Here is a 14,893-nt window from a genome sequence, read left to right as displayed (position 1 = left end):
CAGTCTATCCCAGTTTTAATCTTTCAAGCTGGAGGGAAGAAACTTCAGCTCTGTATTCAGAATTATTAAGCTTTTTATTTTTTTCCATTTTTGACATTAGCATAGAACAGTTACAAGGAAATTAAGTGTGTCAATAAAACTGGACTTCACAAGTGTTGCTTATTTATTAAATGGCTCCAGTACTTCATTGTTGCTTGTTATTGTGATCACAGTTATGGAAAGAGTAATAGCAATTCATTCCTTATGGCTCTGCTTTGTTCAGTAATTTCTTTTATAGCTTTCTCTGTCCATTTTATATTTCCACTTATCAATTCTTTTGGACTCCATGGAATGAAATTCAGCATTGCTATATAGGAGATGGTATTTCAGCAGTTGTACAGTAGAGAACATTACTTTTTGTCTGCATCTTTTATTTTTTTTTGAAGTTTGGTTTTGGTCTGATGCAGAATGAGACTTGCACCTTTCAAACACTTTTGGGGAAATGCACAGGGGTAGCAACCTCTGATGGCCAGATAGGCTGCCACACTTTCATGTGCCATGCAGGTGAGGCATGGGGCATCTGAAAATGGCCTGTGAAATGCTTACTGGCTCCAGCCCTTGCTAATGCCTGACTGCAGTCATAGCTGGGAGTTGGCAGGAATTGCCAGCATTTTTAATTAAAATGTTTGTAGCTATAACAGTAAAATTATGAGTTTGTAAAACAATAATTTTGTATAACTTTATATCTTCTCTCTGCAATTCCGCTCATCTCCTAACCACCAAAGACTAATTGAATACAGAATGTTCTGGGAATTTTTGTTTTGCTTGTTTTGCAGAGGTCATGAGGCCTCATAAATGCTGTGCTAGTGTTTGGAGTCCTCTTTTGGGACAGAAAAGGTCCAGATTGAACTTCTGACTTTACCACATTCAAATATTTTTTCTTGTCCAGGGAAGGAACTAAACCCCATGATATCTGTATCACAGGTGAGTATTCAATGTACCAAGTTATAAAGTCTCTCTAATAGGAACAGTTCCATTTTGAATTAAATATTCATTAGCTCAAAAAGAGATAGGAGTTACTCTTTTACCAGCATTCAAACATAAAATGTCCCTGAAGCCTCTGCTGTTAATATTCACCTCATTACTCATGATCGATGAACAGATTCCTTGATCTATCCAGTATGTCTTATTCTTGTAAAAATGAGGTTCTTACTGTCTTTGAATCTGTGGAGAGTTTAAAGGAATTGCATCATGCTAAATAGATTTAAGAATGTCATTTCTATGAATTAGAGCTTAAATCACTGACCAGCTTCTCATGAAATTTTATGGAAGCCTTGAAGGTCAGGAGCAGACTTTTAAGTGAAAACTTGGCATGGAAAACAAAGCGCAGGCAGCTGAAATGACGACCTTAGAGGATGCAGGTGATATCACTGAACTGGTCAGGGACAAGAAAAGACTGCCTAGAAAGATGGGTAAAATAAAAATAAACTGTGCATTAGGCTCCATAGCCTGGTCTTTTGGGGAACTTCAAGTTATCACAAACTCCTGCATTAAATGGTGCAAGATGTCCTAGGCAGGAGAGATTGCAGCTAGTGGCCAAGGACTGGTGTGCACAGCTCACCTGGGAGGGTGCCCAGGCTCCAATTGTGCATGTTCTTATCTGTTACTTTCTGCTGCTGGTGTCAGATGAACAGAAGTTGTCTCATTTTAAAGCAGCAGTCCAATACAAATGACTGTGTGACCTTTATAAAGGAAAATACTTGCAAGCCCCTGATTTTTTTTTAAGCTTCAGAAAATACAGAATACAGAACAAAAAATAAAAATCTGAGAAGGGGAATTAAGAGGAATATGTAGAAGGATATAAATTTGGAGAAAGAAACCAAGAGAGAAAAGAACAAAAAAGAAATTAATTTTAGTAACTACAGTAGGTTGTTTGCTTGCCAAATGTTAGCCTTTTATACCAGAGCAGTAAAACTAATATTTTTTTTTTGTTGAAAGAGGTTGTGTATTCTCCCATCCAATGTTTGTTAACTGGCTTCCAAATATGAGGACTAGGTAGAATATCAAGTTATAATTGAAAATAAGAATAAATTTAAGCTTAGCAGTTACAACACTGAATAGTCCTGTGGCAAGCAGACATTACAGGTTTTTTTCTTGTGTTTGCTGTTTAGATGAAGAAAAAGTATGTTTTTTTTTTTTTCTTAACCTGCATCAGAGATGGCCAGGAGAGAAAGGGTCCTAGCTAAGGCAGCAGAAAGCCTGTAAGGAAAGGTAACAAGAAAACTTGTGGAGACGAACAAGAAACCCATTTTGAATGGGACCCTGGACTGAAGAGAGAGGCAGTATGCTGCAAGTGATAGTGGCAGCAGAACTTTTCCATGCCTTCAAAGAGGGGTATTCATATACCAGGGAATAAGGGTTATTTGGTTTTAGGAAGGGAATTTTGGTAAGAAAGTTGAGTGGAGATAAAGATGCAGATGGAGAGCATTGGCAGAGGTAGGGTACACTGTGACAGTATACAGGGGATGGAGTACAGGGGTGTGTGGATTGGTCCTGGGGCTCTGCCCTTTAGCTCATTTCTGGCTCTATTCAAGGCGTGCCCCACAGCCTGAAGGGCTGCACGTCTCAACAACTCCCAGGACACTGAGCACACGTGGCCACAGCTGATTAGGGTATCTCAGAAGATGAGTGTCTTCCACTGGGTGCATTATTTATTTCTTTGCTCCCCAGCAGTTGCACGTGGATCAAAGGGAGTGAAAGTCCATCTCCCTATGGAGGAGGATTTCTTTGCAATCCCCTGGGATGAACTGTACCTTGAGGTACAGTTGCCCACTTGCTGCCCTCTCCCAACAGCTCCTGGCTCTGCCTGTCTAAGCCACTGCTGAAAAACCCCTCAGTTAGGATCAACCCAGGTGTATCTTGTATTTAAAAATAACTTACAGACGTTCATGCCCCATGAGATTTTCTGAAAGGTTTTGTGGACAAAAATCAGCAGTGAATGATGCCAATACACAGAATAATATTAAAGTTTTAGGCACAGTTTCCCACTGAGAAGCTTGGAAGATGATGTGTTTTTAAAACATTTAACAAGACATTGTCCTTTCTGCTGTGATTGTCTGTGGAATACATTTTCACAAGGTGCAGAGCTATGTTGGACAGGAAACTTATTTTAGTACTCAGTTTCCTTTGTGTGACCCCTTTGACCATTTGGGAATTGGACATGTGTGAAGACAGGAAATGCAAAATGAAGCATTATGTGAGCAGCCAAATTTCAGATCTCCTCCAGGCTTCCCTCGTGGCTGTGGGTAATGCAGGACCCAGAGGTCACAAGTTGCAGTGTTCATCTTTGCTCTTTTACTCATGGTTACAGAATGTGGGATATTTTGGTTCTGAGTGAGAACAAAACCTGGAGGAACAAATTCCTCCATCAGAGGCAACTAGGGTTTAGGAGAGGAAAAAACCAAACACCAGAGCAAAAAAAAAACCCCAATAGTAGGATTGTTAGCTGAAATTAATTTTCCATTGGGGAAAATAAACCAAAATGAATTCTTTTTTAGCAACTTTGTGTGCCATGAGTCAAAATGAACAAAATGATTAGACATGTAATTTTCTGGAAATAGAATCAGGGAATCATAGAATCACAGAATATCCTGAGTTGCAAGGGACCCACAAGAATCATTGAGTCCAACTCCTGGCCCTGCACAGAACCATTCCCAAGATCACACCATGTGCCTGAAAGTGTTGTCCAAACACTTCTTGAACTCTGTCAGGCTTGGTGCTGTGACCACTTCCCCAGGGAGCTATTCTAGTGCTCAACAAGGTGAAAAACCTTTCCCTGATATCCAGCTCAGACCTCCCCTGACAGCTTCAGGCTGTTTCCTTGAGTCCTGTCACTGGTCATGAGAGTGAAGAGATTGGTACGTGCCCCTCTGCTTCCCCTCATGAGCATGTCAAAGACTGCAATGAGGTCTCCCCTCAGCCTTCTCTCCCCTCAAAACCTTTCACCATCTTCATTGCCCTCCTTTGGACATTCTCTAATAGCTTAATACCTTTCTTAGATTGTGGTGCCCAAAACTGCACACAATATTCAAGGTGATGCTGCCCCAGTGCAAAGCAGAGCAGGAAAATCACCTCCCTCAACCAGCTAGCAATGCTTTTCCTGTTTTCCCCCCCCGGACACAGTTGGCCCTCCTGGCTGCCAGGGCACTGCTGACTCATACTCAACTTGCCATTGACCAGGACCCCTAGGCCCCTTTCTGCAGCACAGCTCTCTAGCCTCTTGTTCTCTACTTTATACACACAACCAGGATTTCCTTGTCCCAGCTCTTGTTAAACTTCATTTGATTGGTGATTACCCATCTCTCTAATCTGTCAAGGTCTCTCTGCAGGGCCTCTCTGCCCTTGAGGGAGTGGACAACTCCTCCCAATTTAGTGTCATCAGCAAGCTTACTTAGTATTCCTTTGAGTCTTGCCTCCAAGTTGTTAATAGGCTTGATGTAGAAGCCTAAAATCAGAATTAGGGACCTCAGAGTTTTGTCTGATGTGGGTCTATAAACATAAAAGCATAAATGGACAATTGCAGAGACTGTCCTGATTTGGAGTTAGGAAGACTTGTTTTTGTCTTTGTCTCTACTGGATTTGTTGGTCTTGCTGGTCTTCAAGGATCCTGTGAAAATGGTGGGGTCAAAATCATAGAATCAACCAGGTTGGAAAAGACCTCTGAGATCATCAAGTCCAACCCTTGATCCAACACCACTGTGGTTACTAGACCATGGCACTAAGTGCCACATCCAGTCTTCTTAAAAACCTCCAGGGACAGAGAATCCACCACCTCCCTGGGCAGCCCATTCCAATGTCTGATTACTCTCTCTGTAAAAAATTTTTCCTAATATCCAACCTAAACCTCCCCTGGCAGAGCTTAAGTCTTGTCCTACTGCTGGTTGCCTGGGAAAAGAGACCAACCTCCACCTGGCTACAACCTCCTTTCAGGGAGTTGTAGAGAGTGATGAGGTCTCCCCTGAGCCTCCTCTTCTCCAGGCTAAACAACCCCAGCCCCCTCAGCCTCTCCTCATAGGACTTGTGCTCCAGTCCCTTCACCAGCCTTGTTGCTCTTCTCTGGACCTGCTCCAGCACCTCAATATCCTTCCTGAACTGAGGGGCCCAGAACTGGACACAGTACTCCAGGTGTGGCCTCACCAGCACTGAATACAGGGGAAGAATCACTTCCTTGGTCCTGCTGGCCACACTGTTCCTGATCCAGGCCAGGATGCCATTGGCCTTCTTGGCCACCTGGGCACACTGCTGGCTCATGTTCAGCTTCCTGTCAATCCAAACTTCCAGGTCCCTTTCTGCCTGGCTGCTCTCCAGCCACTCTGTCCCCAGCCTGTTGCACTGCAGGGGGTTGTTGTGGCCAAAGTGCAGGACCTGGCACTTGGCCTTTTAGAACCTCATCCCATTGGAATCAGACCATCTCTCCAGCTTGTCCAGGTCCTTCTGAAGAGCCCTTCTGCCTTCCAGCAGATCAACACTCCCCCCCTCCCCAGCTTGGTGTCATCTGCTGATGGTGGACTAAATCCCCTCATCCAGGTCATCAATAAAGATATTAAACAGGACTGGACCCAACACTGATCCCTGGGGGACACCACTAGTGACTGGCTCCCAAATGGATGAAGCACTGTTCACCATCACTCTCTGGGCCCAGACATCCAGCCAGTTCTTGATCCAGCAGAGAGTGCCCCTGTCCAAGCTGTGGGCTGCCAGCTTTTTCAGGAGTGTGCTGTGGGAGATGGTGTCAAAGGCTTTACTGAAGTCCAGATAGACACATCCACAGCCTTCCCCTCATCCACCAGGTGGGTCACCTGATCATGAAAGGAGATCAGGTTGGTCAGACAGGACCTGCCATTCCTAAACCCGTGCTGGCTGGGTTTGATCCCTTGTCCATCCTGTAGGTGTTGTGTGATTGCACTTAGGATAGTCTACTCCATAACCTTGCTAGGCACTGAGGCCAGGCTGACAGGCCTATAGTTCCCTGGGTACTCCTTCCAGCCCTTTTTATGGATTGGCATGACATTTCATTAGCCAACTTCCAATCATCTGGGACCTCCCCAGTGAGCCAGGACTGTTGGTAAATGGTGGAGAGTGGCTTGGCGAGCTCTTCCACCAGCTCCCTCATCACCCTAGGATGGGTCCCATCTGGTCCCATAGACTTGTGAGGATCCAAGTGGCTCATCAGGTTTCCTTCTGGGTTATAGGGGGGCTATTTGGCTTCCTGTCTCTGTCTACCAGCTCCGGAGGCCAATTATCCTGAGGACAACCTGTCTTACTGCTGAAAACTGAAGCCATTTCAGAGGGCCCAGAGCTGCCTTGACCACTGTCCTCTCACTGTGGCTCTGGTCCTCATTGGCTGACTGAGGACAGTCTAATTATAAGTTTTGTTTAATAACAAACCCTGTTTTATTGTATTTGATTCCCATGGGCTTGGAATCTGCACTGGCTTGGATGCTATAAGATCCTCCCAGTGTGCTGGCAGTTTTCACCCAGCTATAGCTCATGGAACACTTACAGAGCTGGGAGAATTAATCTGGCACTTAGTTACTGGCTCTACCTTCTAGTTCCCTTCTGAGAACTAGTCCCTGACTTGGATTCAGGCCACAGCCCAGTACAACCAGGCATGAAAAAAAACAGATTTCTCTTAAGAAAATGCTTCCTTCCAACAGATTTCTTAACTCCTCCCCCTGCATCCAACACGTAATAATTTAAGCGGAATTTGTCTAGTCTCATTTCATGGAAGGGTTTTTTTAAAAGATTTTTTATTTATTATTTTTTAGGTTTCCTTCCATGCCTTCTCTGGTTATACTAGAGCTTGCTGTTGTTAGTTAACTGTGATGTCATGGTTAAAGAAAAAAATGATTTTTTTTTGTACCATGTTGGAAAACTGTGTGAAAACTGCCTTTTCTCACATGAGGGGACTAAATGGGCTCCTCTGCAAGGTGTCCCCTTTGCTGAGGCACAGGAGGCATACATACACCTCCTGAGGATGCTGCAGCTTCCTCCAGCCAGGGCTGTGCAGCCAAGGAGAAGGTAGATTGATCATGACCTTATAGAAAGCCCAGAGGAAACCCTGGACTATGGCAGTCTAGGTACCTGTCTACCATTTCCAAGTACTTGTCAGCTAGCCAGTCAAAATCCACTTTCAAAAAACTTTTCCCTTATGGAATTCTGCACCCTGAAGACAATAACATATGCAATATCAGCAAGAAAAAATTCACATCACAACAGCAACTCATAAAACTTACTCGAATGAAACAAAAATAAGAGGAATGCTGAATGGTTATTTAAAAATGCAGCAAATATAATTTTTTATTATTCCAATGCTTCATTAAGTAAAGAAAAAAAATCTGCATGGTATTGCTTTGTGGTTTTATACCTCTGCTACCAGGTCAGGACCTGATGTTCTCTGCAAGACTTTGATTAATAATATTTAATAATACAATATATCAATAATATGAATAATATTTAATATAATAATAATAATAATAATGATATTGTTTCCAAATGCAAAGATGTTGCATACCATGCAGTTTTCCAGTCTCCAGGAAGGTGAAAATCCCAAGCATATACATGTGCCATAGAGCAGTGCTCCATGTTTGCTTTTTTGGGAATCTCCTGAACAGTAAACTCTGAGTGTTGGGGACTTTTTTTGTTTAAATTCTGCTGAACAAAAATAAAATAACTTAAAAAATCAACTTGCTCTTTTTTTAAAAACAAAACTTTTTTCAAAAAAGCATTAAGAAAAAGCAACAGGAGGAAAAAAATGCAGCATGTAACAGTCTGTCATGCATCATTACACTAGAAATACATCCCCCTCACAGCAGAGCCATGGCTCCTTTACCTGCAAGTAATAAACCCCATCATCTATGCTACAGAAATAACAGATGGGGAAAAATGGAAACAGGCTCAAGATATTTTACTATGATGACTGGTTCCAGTGCTACTGCAGCTACCACCAAGAGCATGATTAATTGAACCTTACGCTAGCAGCTTGTCTGGGCGGCAGCAGGGCTGTGGCAGTCTCAAGGGCAGCCTCCCAGAGTCCCAAAAAGCTATTCAAGGGGAAAAAAAAATGACTTTGCCCTTTTGTGCCTGGAATCTGGATGTCTGGCAGAGGGGGCAGGAGCGGAAGGGAGTTGCAGCTCTGCATTGTCCTTCTGCTCGCATTGCTGACACACCCCAATATCCTTCTGCTGTGCAGATCCCTTTCAGCCGCCTGGTCTTAAGCACCTCTGGCTCTAGGAAGGGCTGAATGCTTTCTCACTAGTGTCCCAGCAGTCCCCTCCCTACCACTGCAATGGAAGAAATCTCATGTTCACAGCATTTTGTTTTAGAAATAAACAGGCTTGACATTAATATTGATATTGAAGGTCTTCCTGGTTTAGCCTTTTCCCTAACTTGCTTTACTTGGTCACTCTCACCTTTGCACATCCACACTGCGTACTGCCACAGCCCCCTGAGTGGCTTTGCTGTTGCGGATGCTGGACAGCTGCTCACCCATCACCCACTCATGCTTTGTCCCTCCCTCTATCCCCAAGAATCCTGTTCTGCACAATCCTAACCACCCACAGCATTTGCTCTCTACAGTCCTTCCTGCTCCACCAGGTCCCTCAATGGCATCACCCCAGCCCTGCTCCAATTCCTGATGGTCACCAAGATGTTCGCTTCTTTGCAAAATGTTTCTCAGTATTTAGGGTGTTCTGGGCAGTGGTTGCGAGCTGGGAAGGGCTTGAAGGACATTTTAGCTTTGTGTATGCCTCAAGTCAAGGAGAGAACCCCCACACTCACAGGTGTGTTGTGCAGGAGAAGAGAGCCAGGATGCCAGGACCAGGGCTCTGCAGCTCCAGTGGCAGCATCTCAGTGCTGATCAACTTGAAACAAAATTTTCTATGCAAGTCATGAGAGCATATAGCAACACTAATGGAAATGAGCTGATGTAGGTTTAGTTTTAAGCCATATTTTTTTCAAAGTTTCTAAGGAGTGGTTACAAATAAAATTCTTTGCCCTTGGCTGTGGAAGGGCTTATGAATTCCACTTACCACTACTTGCAATCACAATTTCCCTTCACAGAGCAAGTATGGGGGGGGGGAAGTTTGCTAAAGAGGTGTCATTGAAGTGTAAACACCATTGTTCATTTTCAGTGCAAAGAAAAGTAGTGCTGCCTATGGCCCCTCAAAGACAGGCTGTGGTTCTGCAGCTGGCTGCTGCTGCTTGAGGTGGGTATCTCACTGCTGGCCAATGCAGACTTCTTGCTGCTATTCACTCCAGGGAGACCCATCAAATCCCCTGTGCAGAGCATGAGATGAGCATATTTGGATCCCAGCTCATGCCCTCTCCCCTTGTTTGCTTGTCTCATACATTCGGGTTACAATGACACCACCCTGTCATCTGCTGGGGTCAGAACAGTGATGGGGCCATGTGCAAACCTGCTGTAAAACTTGCTCCTGAATGCATCTGGTAATTTAAATTAGTATCTTTGCTCCCTTGTTTTCTAGGCTGCTGGTTCTCCTTTTGGTTATCTCTCTGTTACAGCATTATTCTGCAAAATTTCATCTCTCTCCTAACATCCTCACTTTTTTGTTTGTTTGTTTTTTGTTTTTTGTTTTTTTTTTACCATTCAAAACAACAGTGAGAAGCATTGACTGGTGGTTTTAAAGTTTCTGTGTAACAATAGTAACAATAGTAAGTAAATGCAATTTTTTTCAGTCTGTGATCTGTAGTGCCATGAGGATATTTCTGAATGGAGCAGTTTCAATGGCCATAGTTTTAATAGTCATTATTTATAGAAGTCCTGCCACACACTCTTTTACCCCTAATTTTACATTTCCTTTCATATTTTTAATATGTTTTAAGGATATTCTTTTCAGCAAACCAAACAGATACAGTACATAAATGAAAGATGACCTTTATCCACAAGGAAAGAGTTCTCATGAATTGCAGGAAGTAATAGACTATATGGGAAAAGCACCTCCTGCTCTTTTTTTATTTTTATGTACAGCATTTCCTCCAAAGTCCATGATTGTAAAACAGAGCCTTAAGTACCCACCAGAAGCAGACTCCTGAGTATTTCATATTATTCAGGTTTACACAGTTCCCTGCCTTTGTCCTTAGACAAAAGGCTGCAGTCTATTAAATTTGTCTGCTCAATTTGAAATGAAGGCCATATTAAATAGACTTCATTGTGCACTTCTATAGATAGAAAATGCTTTAGAGGTTATTGGAATGTTGGCTGCAGCCATCTACCACTATTTGGTATAAGTAAATGCTTATTTAACCAGGCTTTAAATGGAATATGATTAAGAGACTAGCATTACTCTTTCCATACTCCCATTATTTCACCTATTCACTGTGTTTTTCTCCAGCTTCCAAGATACATTTCCCAGGTGCTCTTCTCCCTCACCCTCTCCCATACCTTCCAGGTTTCCTTTGCTCTCACACTCCTACCTCCCAATAATCTGGCTCTTCCTTTATGACCACTCTCATTTACTTCCAGTCATGCTATTTTTCTTCATCCTGTGATTGTCACCTCAGTGTCTGAATAAACGAGGCCAGCTCCATCTGCCAAACCATTATGCCAAGCATATTCTCTCCTTTCAGGTAAAACAGTAGAAAACTCCCCCACTCTGCCAGGCTGATGGGAAGGGTCTCTTGTCTATTCCTCTCTGCAAGTGCTGGATACCAGGAATTGGCTGCTTAGTGCCTCTCCCTCCCTGACGTTGGTAAAATGTTTTTTATCTCCTTTTCCACCCTCCTAAAAGCCAAATAATGTTTGAAGAAACCCTTATCTTTCCCTTTTGCCTATATTTGTGTTGTCACAGGTAGAGCCTGTTGAAATGGTACTTATGAGAAACTAGTATTTTTGAGTAGATTAACATTCTTTTCTGACCTAGTCTTCCTATTTGTTATTCTTGATGTGAGCAGAGAGAGACAATTAAGAAGCAGGCTTCACAATGCTGCTTCTTTATCAGAAGCATGTTTGTTTATCTAAGGGCTAGGATGTTTGATCCTTTACAAGTTGCTGTGCTTTCTATTGAGAAAATTTTCAGACAAGAATTGCGTTCACAAAAAACCTCCAAGCCCAAAATCAGAATAATGAAAAATGAGGAATAAATAATATGTTTCTAGTATGAAATTTGAAGGTATGCTTTTACTATTCAGCTGACACACACTTACATGTCAGCAACAGCAAGGACAAAAGCAATGAGGGATATTTGACAAGCATATCTGACACCTTCCAGAGGCACTATGCTATTGTAATGGGCTAGAACATTGCCAAATCTTTTCTCCTTGACTCTTATCAAGTGGCATTCTGACCCATGTACACCTGTACCCAGGTCTGTGACAGCCACACATACCTCTGCTCACTGATTTAAGTAAGTTTTCTGCATTCTTAGTGTCTACTTTTCAGATGTACTAATATGAGGCAACTGGGAGAAAGCAGTAGTTGGTCTTGGTATATCAGATTTTCTAAAACATTTTCATATCATCTTCTCAATGTATCCATATAATAACCACACTTTTCTGGATTCACTTTTCATGTCTGTATGCTCAAAACCTACCATTTCTAAATGCAAACTTCCCAGTGGTATAATCTCTAAAATAAAGTTATGCAGAGTACAGTAGGAATCAAGCCCAGTGGGACAACAGAAAATTAAGATCAGATTTATTTCTTTCATCACAAAATGCTCACTTAAAAAAAAAAATCCATCCCACAGAAACTGAAGGCCATATTAAACAATTTCTGAAAAAAGTAATATGATATAAGACTGTTTAAAAAATAACTTCATTATAATGTACTAATAATATTGATCTGGGGAAACATTGCTGGAAAAGACAGAAAGATGGAACTGTGTGGGGAATGATTTCTTCTACTTTTTACTAGCATGCCCCTTAACTCAAATGATGCTTGCCTTCTTCAAGTGGGGTGATTCCTGTTCAATTTAATTGATGAAGGTGTTCATCATTGTCATACAGTTTCATTCTGTGCAGTTTCAACTCTTACCGGCTGAATGATGGAGAGAGAGCTTCTGTAGTAACTCTGAGTCAGTTCACAAAACCATGGAAATTTTGCACATATTTTGTGTAATATAGAAGTGTTTAATAAAGCAGTTTGTTAAAAACTAAATTGTCACTTTGATTTTTTTCAATACCTTTGGTTCATTATTATTTTACTTCAGAATTTCCTTTAATGGTACCTAAAATATTCAAAATGTCAAGCTGAAGCTGAAATATTTTCAGTAGCCAAAAACATTTAGTCATAACAAAGCCTCCCAACTGACTTTTGGTGGTTGATTGTATTCTTAATTTACCAGAACTTAAAACAGACTTTTCAAACTTACATGATCTTTTAGAAGTCACAAATGAGAGAAAATTATGTTCTTTCCTCAATTCAGTTTTACAGAGGGATGCTTATATTAAAAGTTGTGTGAACCATTGTGTTCCTGGGAACAGCTTTGGCAGTGAGATGCCCACGATTTTGAGAAATTTACTGCTCAAGCTGGTGCTTGGTCTCACTGAAGTTTGGGGAGGCACACCTTTGCACCCAGCTCCTATAAGGGTACCAATGTCGGTGGAAGGACAGGGATGCACTCTTGCATTGAGACCAGGTGAAGGCTTCCCAGATGGCAGGGACAGAACTGCAACTCTGGCAATGCTCCTGCCCAACCTGTGCTCCCTCCCCACTCCCTCCTCTGTAGCTCATTTCTGCAGGTGATAGATACATATACATTCTGAACCTTAGAATAAGAGAGCCATTGTCACCACACAATGCTATGTGTAGAAACAGAATTAAACATGATTTAGCATTTTATTCCCATCATATAACTATTAGCTACACTTCCCACATCTGTATCACTTGTCCAGGATGCTTCTGATGTGCCTGTTAATCCTGGCCTCCAGGTCCGCGCTCAAGATATCAGCCAGCACTGCAGCCATCCGGACACATACAAGGCGTAGCAGATTAGTTTTGTAGCTGCAGATACAGAACAAGACTAAATCAATAGAAAAGTCACAGTGGCTCACCATACCATTAATGCCATTGGGTTATAGTACAGCTGACTTTTCATACAGTAAATTATCCAGATCAGGCCACAGAGACATATAAAAGTGCATAGAGTTTATGGCACTTGGGTACTTATCCTTAGAAGAAGAAACTGTGGATCTGAATGCATTTTGAAGTGCAATTTGAAGCAGTCTGCAGATGGGAGAACTGCAGGCACACACCGTGCTCAATTCCTGTCTGCACATTGCAAGGCGAAGCAGCTCTTTTTTGGGGGTGACTGCCCAGACACCCAGTGTTTCATTTCTGCACCAGTGAAGAGGGACCTCCCAACTAAAGAGCAGGGATGTGTATTTTGGGTTCAAGGCCTTCTAAGAGTTTCCTGTGGATTCATTGCAAAATAATAATTCACAGTTGGTGCAACTTGTAGCTCTTGTCCTATTCATTTCCATCTTCAGTGTATATCTTGCTCTCCTAAATAAAATCTCTAGTGGTCAAACAACCAGACAGCTTTAATTTAATGTGACTAGGACTCAGGCTGGAGGGGTTTCTACTTATCTGGATTTCCTCTAGCACCTGTAAGGTTACAGAAAGGTCAAAATCTCCAAAAGAGCAGGGTCACTCTTCATACTTCCTCCTTTTCCTGGAGAAGAATGGGATGCAGCTGTCACCTGTGGTTTTTCGACTACTTGTGATTACTTTGCAGTCACCTCTGTCTTGTGTTTCCCTCTCTGTCTGGGTTTTCTCCTTCTCTGTCATAATTGTAGTGTAAACAAGTGGATATAATACGAAGAAATATCCCCCCTTTTGAAAAGCAGAGTCATGTAAACCCCAGACTGTCATAAGCATTGTCATCCTGGTGTCCTGCGCTCCTTCCTCCTGTCTAAGCTTCCTGTGAAAGGCTTGTAAGCTTGGGGAGCAGAGAGTGCATGAGGACATACCTGTCCAGAACGTCAAGTGCAGAGGCATAATCATGCAATGATGATTAGGAACACAGCATGACAAATGGCGTGGAAGCTCCTCTGATAGCCTCAGAAAAAAAACTGTTTTAATTTATTTTAGGGTTTACACTGATAAGCTGTGGTTCCTTTGCACATGGTCCTCCCTCTTTAATTCTTCTCTGCTGCAAAATGTGTCTGGAGTTTGACTTGATAAAGGCAGGAAATTCTTCAATAGAGTAAAATGTCCAGTGTTGCACTGTACCAGATGATAGGAAAGATGACAACTCTAGTGAAGGTAACTAAATACGGTTTTTAACCAGCTGTTCATTTGTAGTCTGTGTAGAAAATTTTTAATACATTAACTTGAAACAAAAGAGAGTTGAAACAAATCCCTATGTGTACCAAAACCTAAAAAATGAACTAAATACATAAACTTTTTTTTGAAGTTCTATCCTTATATTTCTGGCAGACCATTAAATCCACAGAATAGGAAGAAATATATCCTTAAACTTTGCTTAGAAAGTGGGAAATGTACTGCTCTGTAGTCCAATTTTTTTCTAAGGAAGCACAGTAAACTCCTCAGATGGCCAGATCCTGAGCTGTACAAATAAAGCTCACAATACAAAAATAGCAAGAAGGTTCATAAGTCTAGTCTTCCTGTTCTTTTTCTCTATGACTTTTTGGTGGTCTCAGAATTTATGTCCTTGAGTTTTTCCATCCATAGCAGACGGAACAGAGTGTTGAATCTTTAAGAAAAAATTGTTTCCCTTAAAAATGCTTGCTGAGTACTTGAGTTGAACAAGTAGTCTAAGAACCCAATGACTGATTAAAATGCAAAACATATTCAGTTCCATTGATTAAAAAATTGCCAGTAATTTCATTGTCACAACTTTCAGAAATAATCTGAAATAATTAATAGCTGATT

Source organism: Manacus candei, unplaced genomic scaffold (genome assembly GCF_025592945.1).
Source record: "Manacus candei isolate 608988 ecotype Guabito, Panama unplaced genomic scaffold, ASM2559294v1 h1tg000028l, whole genome shotgun sequence".
NCBI classification, from domain to species: domain Eukaryota; kingdom Metazoa; phylum Chordata; class Aves; order Passeriformes; family Pipridae; genus Manacus; species Manacus candei.
This window is presented reverse-complemented; position numbering follows the sequence as displayed.